Below are 13,489 nucleotides of genomic sequence, written 5' to 3'. Positions count from 1 at the left end.
TTTCCTTTATTTTGAGTTGCACCAGTTGGCCATAATTCATTTTACGACTCAGGTGGATGTTCCCAGGTTGGCTGGTAGTCCTAACCTAGCAGGAAAGCTGCAAAACCATCTGGAGACATTATTGGAGAAAGGGAGGCTGTACTTTGTGCTGGGGAAATTACTGTTGGCAGCAAGCTGAATTGTTTACCATACTCTTGTCCCATTATTCCTAGATGCTAGTTGAGCTAGTGTCCTGATTAGAGGTGAGTGACAGTACTGGAGCAGGGATTCATCCATCAAGCATGGCAGAGAAGGAAAGGCAGAAGTCTTATCTTGACTTAAAGGAGACAGTAAATTTACTGAACTGAGGTTCAGTTCTCTGCTTTACCACAGACCTTTCTGTGGAATTCTTCTCCCACCCAGGAGACTCTGGGTTGGCAGATCACATTGTTTGTACTTGCTGCTGAGAGATCTGATCTGAAACCAGGCATCATCCATATCAGTGACCATGGGCAACTGCATAGCAAATAATTGTTGGAAGGCCTGTCCTGCCCCATGAGCAGTGTTAAACAAAGCTTGTGTTACTGTCTTCCATGTTTCCTCCTTGTTTTTTTTCCTGACATCTTACCAACCTGATTTATCCCATGTTGCTCTGGTTAGCTCTTTTCAGTGGGATGGTTAATTTAATTTTGTCTTTTTGCATTTTACATTGTTTTCCTTCCTTTGTTATTTCTTTTTTTCCATGCTTACCTGCTTCTTCATCTGTGTCTTTTGAGCTGTTTTTTTGTTTGAATTGCCTTTTCCGTCCCTATTTCTCCCTTTTTTTTTCTTTGAGGCTGTCTTATTTCTACCCACCAGTTTATCTCCTCCTTTCCATTTATCTTCATCTTCTCTTTTCCCCCTTGCTCCTCTCCTATCTCTTCCCTATGAATGCCATTTCTCCTTCTTCCTGCCCCTCCTCTTCACATGCACACACACACACACACACACACACACACACCAGTGGAAGAGACATGGTATGGGTACATCAAGGCAGGATAGAGCTTGTTCCAAACAGGCAGGGCACAGCTTGTTTCATGTGTGTTATTGCAAATGCAAACGCACACGTACAAGAGCACTGACTGTTCTCCCAGTTCTTTTGCTGAAGGATATATATGAAGAACATCAAACGCCTTTGTGGTCTTTTAGATCCAGACCATTTTCAGCAGCAGTCACATGAGTCGACAAGGGGATCCCTAAGGCAAATCATTCTCCTTCATCCCTACTTTGAACACGACTGTTTTCAGGGAGGTGAAAGTTTAAGAGAAACACAACCTATCTGCAAGCATTTCCACAGTGGTGATTTCAGCAATTGCATGCAGAGGGTAATACACTGTGTGCTCCAGCAGCACAGCTGGCATGGCCTTCTTTCCTCTTTTGCTTGCCTTAAGTAATACTTTCTAAATTGAGAGGAGAAAAAAAGTATGGTCACGAGAGAATACAGCTGTCTGGCTTTAGGAAAAGCTTGAATAATGTACCATCCACTTGGGCTGAGATAGGCTTGAGCAGTGCACTGGAGTTCGTGGTGTTCTTTCAAGGCTGAGGTGTAGGACACTCCTTTGAGTGCTCTACCTACCAAACTACAAATGTATTTTTAGGAAAATAAAGAAAAAAAGACCGTATTCTCTTTCCCAGGCTGTGGATCACACTTGAACATGCTCCTTTCCCAGGGGTTAGCATCTTTGTGTGTTCTGTCTAGCTTTTTCTTCATGACTAACTATTCCTTTCATCATCCTCTCTTTTTGCATACCAAATGGGCCCTGTAATGCTGTGAATCACAGATCTATGAACTCCCCAGCCACGGTAACACAGCTCCTTTTCTGGTTCACATCCCTTGTATATTCAAGAACAGTTAGTCACACTTTTCTGCTCCCTTTCCTCTGCTCTCCAACTGCAGAAGGAGCTGATTTTTTTTTAAATTCTCCAAGCTGAATACAACATATTAGATATAATTTCTGTATTTTTCCCTGTACCCCTAGTGCATGAATCATGTCAGAGACAACAGAAGTTAAATGAAAAGAATTGCAAAATTCCCTGCTGCCACATGTGTGTCCTAGCTGGTGTAAAATAGGATAAACAGCTCTGCCCTAGACCTGGGAAGATTCTGGAGAGACCTGGCAGCTTCAGTTCATCTTCTCTGTAGGCAGGTCATAAGGAACTGCAACAGGAAGTGTTGGGTACTGATGGGAAAATCTGTCTAGCAAAGTGTCTGGAAACCTCCTGTTCTTGGAGGAGGTGTATCCTTCATCTTCTCTTCTTCCATATATGTAATGTTCATTGGTTAAAAAAGTTGTATTAAGTTTGGGCAGAAAGTTGAGGATGTTTTTCCATCAGCATTACTGAAATTTTAGAAAATATTTTCCATAAACAGTGTCTAAAAGTTAAGATGTTGAATTACTTTTGGAAAATGCTTATCCATTTTTGAAACCAAAACATTTTATTTCAGTGTTCTAAAAAAAAAAAAAAAATTATTTGTAATTATCCCCCTGAATACTTTGGTAATCTGATTTTGAAGTATGACAATAAAACTGAAACTCCCAACCTTTAACTTCTAAACCATCCTTTTCAAGTATCTCCATCAGTTTCAAATTACTTTTTCTTTTTTCTCTTTTATTTTTTAAGCTGGATATTTGTGTAAAATAGATTTTGTTTTGGTTTGTTTTTTTTTTAACTAAAAATGGTTTGATGAGTCAACATTTTTTTCCAGGGAAAGGATTCTATTTTTTCAATATGCAATTAGTCCCTTCAGTGCCTTTTCATGATTGATCTGTTTCTTAAAGTTTCTTAATTCTCTCTGACTGGGAGAACTAGAAATATAACATCTTAAATTCAAGCAAAAACAAACATGAAGCTAGTGTAGCATAGTGCTGTTGGGTATTTTTCTATTTTTTTTTTTTAAGTATAAAGGAAATTTGTAAAAGTAAGTAGGAGAGATTTTCATTATTACCCCTTTTCTGTAAATCCAATTTAGTTAGTACAGAAGTCTTTCATAATAACATAAAGAGCTGTGTCACTGGACTGTGAAAAATACATAAATTGTAATCATAAAAGATTGTTCTAGATCATTAGATAGATACATATTATCATAGGTTTTATTTAACTCATGGAATATATGGTTTTGTTTGAGTTCTGCTGTTTAAGCAGCTTCTCCATGATGTCTTCTATTGCATATTCTGATTCTATTAGCAAGATAGATCATGTTGCCTTGAGAGGACCAAATGCCAGCTGCAGTACAGGGCTGTATTCATTTAGACATGTCCTTCCTGCAGCAGGTTATCAAGTTTTCCTGTGTAGAGTTAGATGATAAGTATTTAAATTCTTACTGCGCACACATAAGTCCTTCTTTGCCAAATACTTTCTGTATAAATGCAAAAGGATTTGCTACTTTGCAAAATGATCCCTTGTGTTAGCAGCGATTAGCATTAATTGCAAAAATTGACTGGTCTGGAAAATGAGTGTACTGGGGAAGGCACAGATCTCAAATTCTATAAGTTAATTTAAAAAACTAAGTGGGCTACTGTATCAGCAGACTAATTCATCAATTCAAAAGACAAAGTTCTAGCACAAATGTATCAAGTGTTTTATCCATTCTTGTCTGTTCCTGCAACAAATAACAAAGAAATATTTAAGTTAGGATGCCAACTTCAGAAAGCTTTCATTTTACATTTATCAATGTATTTTCATTCTGTCTAATCGAAATGCTTTTAAGGCTGGTTGACTTCTGGAGAACAATAACAGTGAAATACTGATACCACAAAGGTTATGTCAGACTTACATGTATTTGGGGATATTAAGTGTAGCTACTTTTTTGTCACAATGTTAAATTCCTTTTTGTCTAAAAGATTTAATCTTCTTACCAAAGGATTGTTAATAATGGTTATTGGTTTAATAGGAAACAGTGTTTCTGAACTCGTTCAAAATCACAGCATGCTGGGAAATGTGTGAGATACGGGTGCTCCTGCTGCTCAGCCTCTCCCTGCACCATGGGTTGGGTGGGAGAAGCCAGCTCTACGTGGCATTCAGTGGTTCTCAGAGATGTGCTGTTTTCCAGAGAGGCAAGATGGTTCTATGGTGATTTGAAAGTTAATGTATTACATTCATGTGATAGAGACAGCAAAAGGGACCTGGAGAACTGGGAGCAGAGAGAGCTTGTTGCCCTTGAGAGGGGAAGGTTAGTTTAACATCTTTCTGTTAGCAAAAAGACTCATTAAGGCTGAATGAACCTTAAAAGCTCTGGAGTTCATGTCCTGGGTGATTATTCACATATTTTAAGCATTTCTCTCAGTTGCTTTAGCTACCACAATCCTCCCAGTATCTTGTTGGTGAAGTTGTCCTTTGGGCTGCCTAGCATAGCTGGGGAAGGCTGGCACACATGCCTGTCAATCCCTGGAATAATGTGCTAAGAGAAATGGTCAAAATTATCAGCTCACCTTCCAGAAACCCCCTCCAGGTTCAGCCCTGCTGTTCCACCTGGTTCTTCATGGCCATACATTCCATGTCTTGCCACATGCATTAAGGATTATGAGGTATTGTGCAGGGATCTGAAGGCAGATTTCTCCCTCTGTGATTTCTTAACTCTTAACCTTTTCTCTATTCCTCACCCCAAACCTCCCTGTTCAGAGAAGGAGAACTTCATCTGTTCAAAAGCAGACCAAGCAGTTGAAACTTACACCTGTTAGGAAAAAAATTAGTCTTTTTATTAAATCAAGTTATTGATAAAAAATGTGTTGTGAAAACTGCTTTCTAAATAAAATGAATCTCTGTGAACATAAAATATTTTAGCTGTCAGGAGTTTTAATACTTCCAGAATGTTATCAGAACTGTCTGATACAGTTGTAGCTTTGTTACTCTATTTCTTCTGTTCTCATTATGTGTTGGGTGCTGTGGTAGCCCAGCATCTGTGCCATGGGAGGTGGAGAGAGGCTGTACGCAGCAACGTCTCAGCTTCCCAAGAGGGACAGAGACTGAGGAGCACTGTGGCCCTCAGCTTTAGGGGAAGCTCAAGAGCTTTTAACAGTGATGTTAAAGGAGTGGTGGGCAAGTTCAGTACCTGAATTGCCACAAAAAATCTATCCATCAATCAATCAATCAATCAATCTATCAAAGCAGCAGTTTCTTTACATTCTTTTTTCAGTGATGGCTGGGGTGGGGCAGCTCTGTGACTGTGTTGGTTTTTCAGGACATGAAACTTCTTGTCATTTCCTGGAAAGCTAAACCTGCCAGGTTTCACTCGGTTCTGGCATGTCTGCAAGTGTAAGAGGTCTTAAGCATTCTGGTCCCAGGCCATACCATGCCCCTTCTTATGAAATGCTTGGGTTCCCATTACAGATCCTTGTTTGCAGTATTACAGGGTGACACAGTGTTGGGAAATTTATAAAGTGAACCCCAAAACTCAGCTGTAAAACCAAACGGTACAGAAAGTGATTACTGAGTGTCCTTTACAGTACTTAGAATAACCACTTTGTAATGCTGGCTGTGGACTGTTTTGTATCTTACTCCTTTCTTGTAGGTGTTTGTATTTTGCTGAAGTTGGCTCTCTCTTCCCAGGCCCCTTTCATATTTAAATCTTATGATCCCACCTGATTTCTGACAGTGGATGAGTGATGCTGTTGATGTACAGTCTCACAGGAACAAAAGCCTTTCTTGCTGTGTCTGGACTGTGAGTCATTTCATGGATGCAGAAAACTTCCGCATTTTAATTCCTCTGGTACTTGTTGGCATTCAGCTGTATTTCTTCTTTAACCTAGGAAGGTCTTCCAACTGAGGAGAAAGCTTCTTGTGATGGCTTTTAACAAATAGCTGTCTTTTTTATGACTTTGTTCCTGGTCTTAACTCATATGCTGGGAGTTAGTCACTTTTATCACTCAAATTAAAGCTGTGATGGTCTCACTACATAAGAATACTTCTAAAGAGCTGATGTTGTTAAATTGTTTCAACAAGCAGAAAGTGATTTTCAAAAGTATGTTGTGCTAAAAGTATGTGTTACTAATATTTTGTTATTTCTGTAAACAAACATTGGTGGCATAGCATTTTCTGCCCAGTAGTTATAGATATCTCAAAGGAAAAAGGATTTTGCAGGCATATTTCCTCCAATGAGACAGACCAGTCCTTCAGTGTGGTGAATATTTGCTCTTGCGGAACACATTCAGCCCTTCCTTAAATCCAAGGCTGTGCAGTGGGTTGAGCCCACCACAATTAAATCTTAAATTATCTTTGCATATACACCAACATAGTCTACTGCAAATCTGCCAACCACAGATGGTGCACTGTGCTGGATTTGAAATGGCAGCACCTCATTATGCTTACTCAGACCCTACAGTTCCTTTTGAGTCCCAGAATGAAAAGCTCAGAACTTGCAGCTAATCTGCAAAAGTCTACACCAGTTTAAAAATGCTTTTCAAGAATACTTTGGATTATTCAAGTTATTGCTGGGACTTTTGTGGTCCTGTGTGCATTCTGGTTGAACAGAAGAACCATAAAACCCCTCATTACTTCCTTGAACTTAAAAGCTCTATTGCATGAGAGGTAGGAAGCTTTCCACCAGTGGGTGGAGAGCACCTGCCCCCATTTATAATCCTATAGATAGTCTTACAAGATGTGTGACAATCTTCAATAAACTGAGAACCAGATTATCCAAGAGATAATATGAAAAGATACGTGTCCATGTTGTTTCCCCATCCCTCAAAAGGGTCATGAGGACAAGGAATGTAGGTATTGAAGTTGTGATCTTTTTCTTGGGTAAAACAATGGAAACCCTTGCTTCTTTTTATATATTTACTCATTCATTTGTTTAATGGAGGTTTTTAGTTGAATGAAGGGATACTATTATGCTCAGATACCATTTCAACTGTTAGCATGTACTTAACACTGCATCAAATGCCCTGACCGTAGAAAAGTGGCAATTTATATCATTCTAAATAAAGATATATATTTCCTGGCAGAATGGAATTACAGTAATTATAACTTGAATTTGATATTGCTATTTAAATTAATCCAAAACATTTGAAATTAACACAAACTGTACACAAACTGAAAAAATTTACTTCTTTAAAGGTACTGATTCTGGTGAGACTTTGAGAAGACCAGCCTTTGAGTCCATGTTATATGCGTTTGAGAGCTATGCTGAGCACCTGGCAACTGAGCAGCACACAGCAGCTCTCAGTAGAGCAGAATAGCTCTCAGCATCTCACCTCCTGCCATTAGGAGCAGTCATCAGCCAAATGAAAAATGATGCTCTGATTCCATCTGGATGACAGTACCTCCCAGGATGACAAGCCCTGGCTTATTTTTCTTTCCATAAATGATTTTAAAATAAAGACATTCTATGTTTCTTTACTAAATGTAGTCCTCAAGAGACAGTAAGTTAATTTTTGTTCCCTCTACATTTCCTAAAGGCTATTAGAAGGATCTAGTCACTGAATGCTATGAATTTATACAGTGAAGTGCTAGAAGCTGGGAAGCATGGCTTTAAAAAAGAGTTAAAAACCAAAACACCACCCAGCTTCCAGCTTGTGGCTCCCACTGTGTTGTGGGTTAAGCACATGGCAGGAGTCACTGATCGGCTGAGATACCAGTTACCGAGACCATTACAGACATTTTACCCACTAGAAAGAGAGAGCATTTCTCAGCTCTGAGCTTTTACCCTTATACCCTAATTTTAAGAAGAAAAATGTTATTTTACGACAGTTGAAAGATGCCAGACAAAGCCTGGATTTGTCCAGAGCTGTGTGTGAGCAACATGTGGAGCCGAAGAAGTCACTGCAGGAAGAGGAATGAAAGGCAAGATGAGTTGCTCTGCCACTGGCCTATGACTGCTTAAGTAACCCCCATGCCACAAATTAGGACTGAAGGATTTGCTTTTTACCTCATGTAGAACCACTAATTTCATGTTTTAGTCTGGTAGCCTTCCTTTTGAACAAGTTCATCACAGGGGCAAGAGGGCTCTTCAGGAGTCCCTAATGCTGCATTCCTTTTTCACTCAAAGTCTATGCTTTAGCCATCTTAACTATTACATGTATACTGTCACAATTTATTTTTTAAGGCTACACATCAAGATTTGTGTAAATATGCATATAATATACAAGAAATGTATATGAAGAAGTACGTGAGAAGTTGCTCAGGAACACACAAAATGCCCAGTCATGTGCATTAGATGAGTGGCTGTGCAATAGCCTGTAGTAGTTGTTGGTAACAGGACAGCTGCTGTACAAAACATAACTACAGCAGCACCTCAAAAGCAGATAAGTTAATACCTTAGATTTGAGCTTTGTTTTACTAATGTATATGTTTCATCCTTTCAATTGGTAAAATACTAGTTGTCACTGGTAATATACTTATTTTCATTTCTCCAGCTTGGTCTTTTCTTTTTGTCTGTATTGTTTGGGCTTTTTTGTTTGTTCGTTTGTTTGGTTTTTGGTTGGTTGGTTTTTATTGAGCAAAAATCACAATTAATGAGACTCAGAAAATGTGTTCAGAGAATAAATATATGTAGCACTGCCCGAAAGCCTGCTTTAATCTAATAAAGAATGTTTAGGACTCAAGCTTTATCATAAGAGAAGAAAAAGAAACTGCTTATGATAACCAGTAAAGACATGCTTATTTTCCAATATATTTCCCTAGCTGCTTCAAAATAAGCTGTAAAATCTATCTAAACTTGAAAAATCTTGTGCTGCATTCCCTGAAGAAAGAAAATTTAAGGCTGTGAAAGCTTCATGAGTGTTTAATAATAGACTTTTATAGTCTTGACTAAGCAATGGTGATGATGCATTGCAAGATTAATACATAAATCATTAGGAAGCTTTGGTCATTTTAATACAGCAAGCCTATGTTTTGCTTAATTCCCTGATTCATCCTAAGGCATATATTGAAATTTTGTGTGGCCTTTCATTAAAAAGCCCAGCATGTCAGCCACGTTTTGCATCACTTGTCTTTTAATGGAGCACATAGCAGCTGGGCTTTCTGCAGTTTGATCTTGGTGCACTCTGCCCTCCAGGCAAATTAACACACTGGAAATTGGGGAGCAGAGTGACGGGTGAAAGGAGGATGACGTGCAAGACAATTGTGAAAGGTTCACATCAGGAAAGCTTCAGTGCTAGTTAAACTCTTCTGTGTGCCAGTCAGGATGGTCACAGGTCCTCTGAGCCTTCTGCTGAAGCAAGATGTGGTGAGGCACAGTGTTCTGTCAGTGAGTCCATGATGTCTGTCATATGTGTGTGTGTGCAGCACGAAAGGAGCGCTCAATCAGAGTGAAAAATCTGAGAGCTGCAAGAGCCCCTCCGTGCACAGGAGGGTGAAGGAAGTGATCTGTGCTGTGCCACACAGTTTCCCCTTTTACCCCAGTGAGTACCCTGACATCACTTAATGCTCTTTACTAAATATGGGATCATTGGATGTAAGTGGGAGACCACTGTAGAAAACAGACCTACTAAAGCCAGCCTGAGGAGAAACAGCTAAGACTGCCAAGAGATGTACTAAACATTAATCCAGTTTTCAAACTGGGATAGCAGCTGAGTCCATATTTAAACACCTAATTAACCACTGCAGGCTTCAGTTTGAAATTTGGCTTCTCATTACTTTTTGAAAATACATTCCATAGGGAGACTGCTGCTGAAGGGAGCACCATGGAGATAAGTGGCAAAATCAGCTAATAGGCTTCTGGTGAAAAAGAAAAAAAAAAAAAAGAAGGGAAAAAAACCCCAGTAAACCTCAAAGCTCTAACTCCAGAATAGAATACCTACTTATTTTGTTCTTGCAAAAATTCAAAACAATCCCTTTCTTTTCTCCTCCCTAATTTTTGTAATAGTAAGTCAAACCTGCAGCTTATATTGCAAAAAAATCTTAAGCCAGAAGTATGAACTTCTGCTAAAAATTAATTGGACACAAAATGCAGAACCTGTTTTATCCTGATCCCTTATTCATCAGTATAGAATCCATAAAACATTATTTTCAAAGGAAAGAGAAGGTCTTGTGTATTGGTGCTCTCTTGGACAGATTTCAAAGCAGAGAATTAAATTCTGCCTGCCTTAACTCCTCCTGTACTTTTCATAAAGTGAAAGTGAAATAAAGTACATTGCCCTGTTTTATCAGCGCTGACTCAGCAAAATGCTGTGGTGGGGCATCCCCTGGGGGATGCCACTGTTTTCTATGGTGGGAATAGTGGTCCACAGCCAGCCCCACTCAAGCAAGGGAGTGAGCATGGACTTCTCCAAGCCACTGGTGCCAGGCATGCTGTGCTTTCCCACTGAGCTTCTTCCCACAAAGTCCTTGCTCCACTTTTCCTAGCTGCTGACTATGTACAGGTTTGTCATATCACAGCACATGCTGTCTGTGATATCAAGCATCACCCAAGCTGGCTGAGCAGTATTTATTAGGATGTATCCCTGGACATCAAACACTAGTACCTCCTTAGCTCTCTAGCTGACTGACCAGCACCCACATTTACCACTGGGAGCTGGGACCTTTCAGTTTTTTGCCTGATTGGTTGCCTAATTAGGAGGCAGAGTTTCTCTGCCTAAGAGTCTGCTTGCCTGGCTATGAAGCATCAATAACCTTTGTTCTCAAAGCATCAAAGGTGCAAGCATCACAGGTGCTTTGTGTGCACTTCTCTGCTAGAACAGTTTGCTGGTAAGCTGTGTTCTGCTTGGATGGTTTACCTCTTGTGTGCACTTTGATTTCAGAAAGATTTTAGAACCTTTGGAGGATGTGGAAACGTGTAACATCAATATTATTTTACTTAGTATGCAATTATACTTTTATTCATTGTAAAAAATGTGTATACAGAGCATAAAGTGCCGAGAGTAGCTGGATTTAGATGCATAGCCTTTAAAGCCAGATAATTCCCTGTTTAAGAGGAAGACATTTTATGGTTTTAAACTAAAAGAGGGTAGATTTAGATTGGACAAAAGAAAAAAATTATGATGAGCATGGTGAGGTTCAGGAATGGGTTGTCCAGAGACAGTGTGGATGCCCCATCCATTCAAAGCCAGGTTGGTTGGGACTTTGAGCAATCTTGTCAAGTGGAAAGATGTCTCTTATGGTAGGATTGTGGGACTAGGTGATATTTAAACTTCCAACTCAAACCCTTCTGTGATTCTACGTGTGTGTTCATAGAAGACAGAGTGGTGGTGTAAGTACAGGTGGTCCTATTTTTCTGATACATAAAGTCAACACTGGATGTAATGAAGTCAACCACTGATGATTTATTTTTTCAATGTGGTATTTAAACAACATGATTCTAATAAAATGGGGTCTGACAAACAAAACAGTTTTTCAACAGAAATCCTCATCAGTTCTGTGTCATGTTATTCCTCTGTCTTATGTAGTCCATTGATGTCAGGTTCCTGGAAAGCAAAAAACACACACGCAGAAATTGGGAAGAGATAAGGTAATCATTGCAGGGACTCTGCCAAAAGATTTTGCTCTGTGTATCCAATTTTATATTCTTCATATCTATATTATGTTATTGAAGTCTGATTCCTGGCTGCCTTGCAGATCATTTGCATCTCTGCACTGTGATATAAAAGGCTTCCTCATTGATTGGGTAGCTTTTATATCTTCTCAGCACTCATGTTTCTCTGACATACATATCTATGCAAAATACAAGGCTTTGGAGGATCCAGCCCTTGTAGTTCATGCTTCATTGCCACAAGGTAAGTCAAAACAGCACTCTCACAAAATGTGGGAATGGGGAGTCATGGGGAGCTTTCAGCATCCTTCTGCCTGGCATCTGAAGATTACTGAAGGCCAGACCAGACCCAGGCAGAACAAGTCAGAGTAGTCCCCAGCTCTGCTTCCCTGCGAGCTGCTTGCCAGACAAGATCTCTCTAGCTCGACTCGGGAGGCTTGTCCCGTGCCCCAGCTTGCGTTCAGTGGGGGAATGAATGGTGGTGCTGATGGAGGAGTGCCAGGGTTAGCTGCCAGCTGGCTGCCGGAGGCGGCTTGGGATGAATGCTGCTTCCCATGGGTAGTGTGAGCTCTGCCCCGCACGGCTGTGCACAGGAGAAGCTTGTAGCAGCTGAGGAGCTGGTCCTTCAAGTTAAAGGGGTTGGAATATGCATGAAGCATAAGGTGACATTTTGAGCATCTCAGATCAGAGCATGGACGTTACTGAATTTAAAATGTAACTGCAGTTTCCTGAATAATGCCAAGTAACTTTTATATTCATGCAGCGATTGTTCCTTACTCTTTAAATAGCCCATTTTGCCCAAAGGTGCAGGTGATATCTTTATGATAATGAAGCTATGGTATCCAGCAAGATTCAGCTGAGGCCATGGGTTGGTGCAAGGGCCACCTATGATCAGCTGTCCTTTTTGGTTCTGGGTTTATATTATGCATTTGTAGACTGCTTGTGATTTGCTTGTACAAGAAAAGAGACGGGGAAAGAATAAGAAAAGAGATGCACTGGATGTTCAGTGTTCTTGTCTTTTACTTCCTGTGGCTAAGCTGTATTATTTACTGTGGTGTCTCCATGTTCTTGAGTCCTTTCAGATAACATGGACAGTTAAATTGCTTTGGTAGCCTTATACCTCTCTAGAGAGTCAGCCTGATTCTTAACATCCAGTGCTTTCAGTGATGAAGTGCACAGGATATTATAAAAAAGATATTCAACAAAAATGAGATAACAAAATGAACTCATATGTTTACTATTCATTCAAAATAAAAAATTTGCACGTAGTAACAGCCACAGAAATCACAGGCAGGCTTTCCAGCAGAGTAAGAGCATCCCTAGTCTGGGAATCTCTTGCACTTAGGGTGAAGGTGTAGAGGATGGAGCAGCCACCACAGAGACAGGACAACATCTAGGGGAAAGGAAGGAACTAGGAAAGAGAGTTCTGCACCTCTGTCACCCTTCACCAAAAGATTAGGGTTCTGCTGCTGCATGGTTCCTAACCCCTGAGTCCAAGTGGGAAGCAGCTGCAGCATGCAGCATCACTTCCCCAGGCTTTAGCAGAGGCAAAACGGATGGGGACTGGAGAAGTTTCACTGTTGTTCCCAGGAGCCTGTTGCTTTAGGCTCCTGCCTGCTTTGCCTGTGAGCTGTCTGTAATGCCACCACTTACCTTTGGTTCTGCTAAAGCACAAAAAAAATATTAGATGAGAGGCTGGAGTAATTACAGGAGTGAATTGTTATGGCATAGGAATTTCTGGAAGCGATGCTGAAGCCACAGTCAGGAAGAGCATTTTAAGTGACATACCTGCTAATTTGCCTGAAAATAGACTGCTTATTAAAAAAAAAAAAAGAAAAAAACCCAGTGCTTTCTGTGTGCAATGAAACCCAACTCAGCAGTTCCTAGAAAGCTTGACTTGAAATAAAGGCACATTTGACATCCAGATAAGAGAGGTGAACAGGACTCTCAACTGGTAATGTTTTGCTGTAACTCCTGGAATTTGTGTGCCTTTGTCATACGTCTTCGGCACAGTCCCTGCCAGCCATCTGTGCTTTAAAGGCTGTATACAGCCTGCAAACTGTCTAA

General features: G+C 40.2%; 1 protein-coding gene across 1 annotated transcript in view; it reads left to right on the top strand.

Annotated features, from left to right (window-relative positions):
• DHRSX (dehydrogenase/reductase X-linked) overlaps positions 1-13,489 on the top strand; it is a 161,017-nt gene that overhangs the window by 116,665 nt on the left and 30,863 nt on the right. The gene's annotated exons all lie outside the window — the stretch shown is intronic.

The sequence above is a fragment of the Poecile atricapillus genome, chromosome 1 (genome assembly GCF_030490865.1).
Source record: "Poecile atricapillus isolate bPoeAtr1 chromosome 1, bPoeAtr1.hap1, whole genome shotgun sequence".
In the NCBI taxonomy this organism is placed as follows: Eukaryota; Metazoa; Chordata; class Aves; order Passeriformes; family Paridae; genus Poecile; species Poecile atricapillus.
Note: the sequence above shows the minus strand (reverse complement) of the source record. Positions and strands in the feature narration are given on the sequence as shown.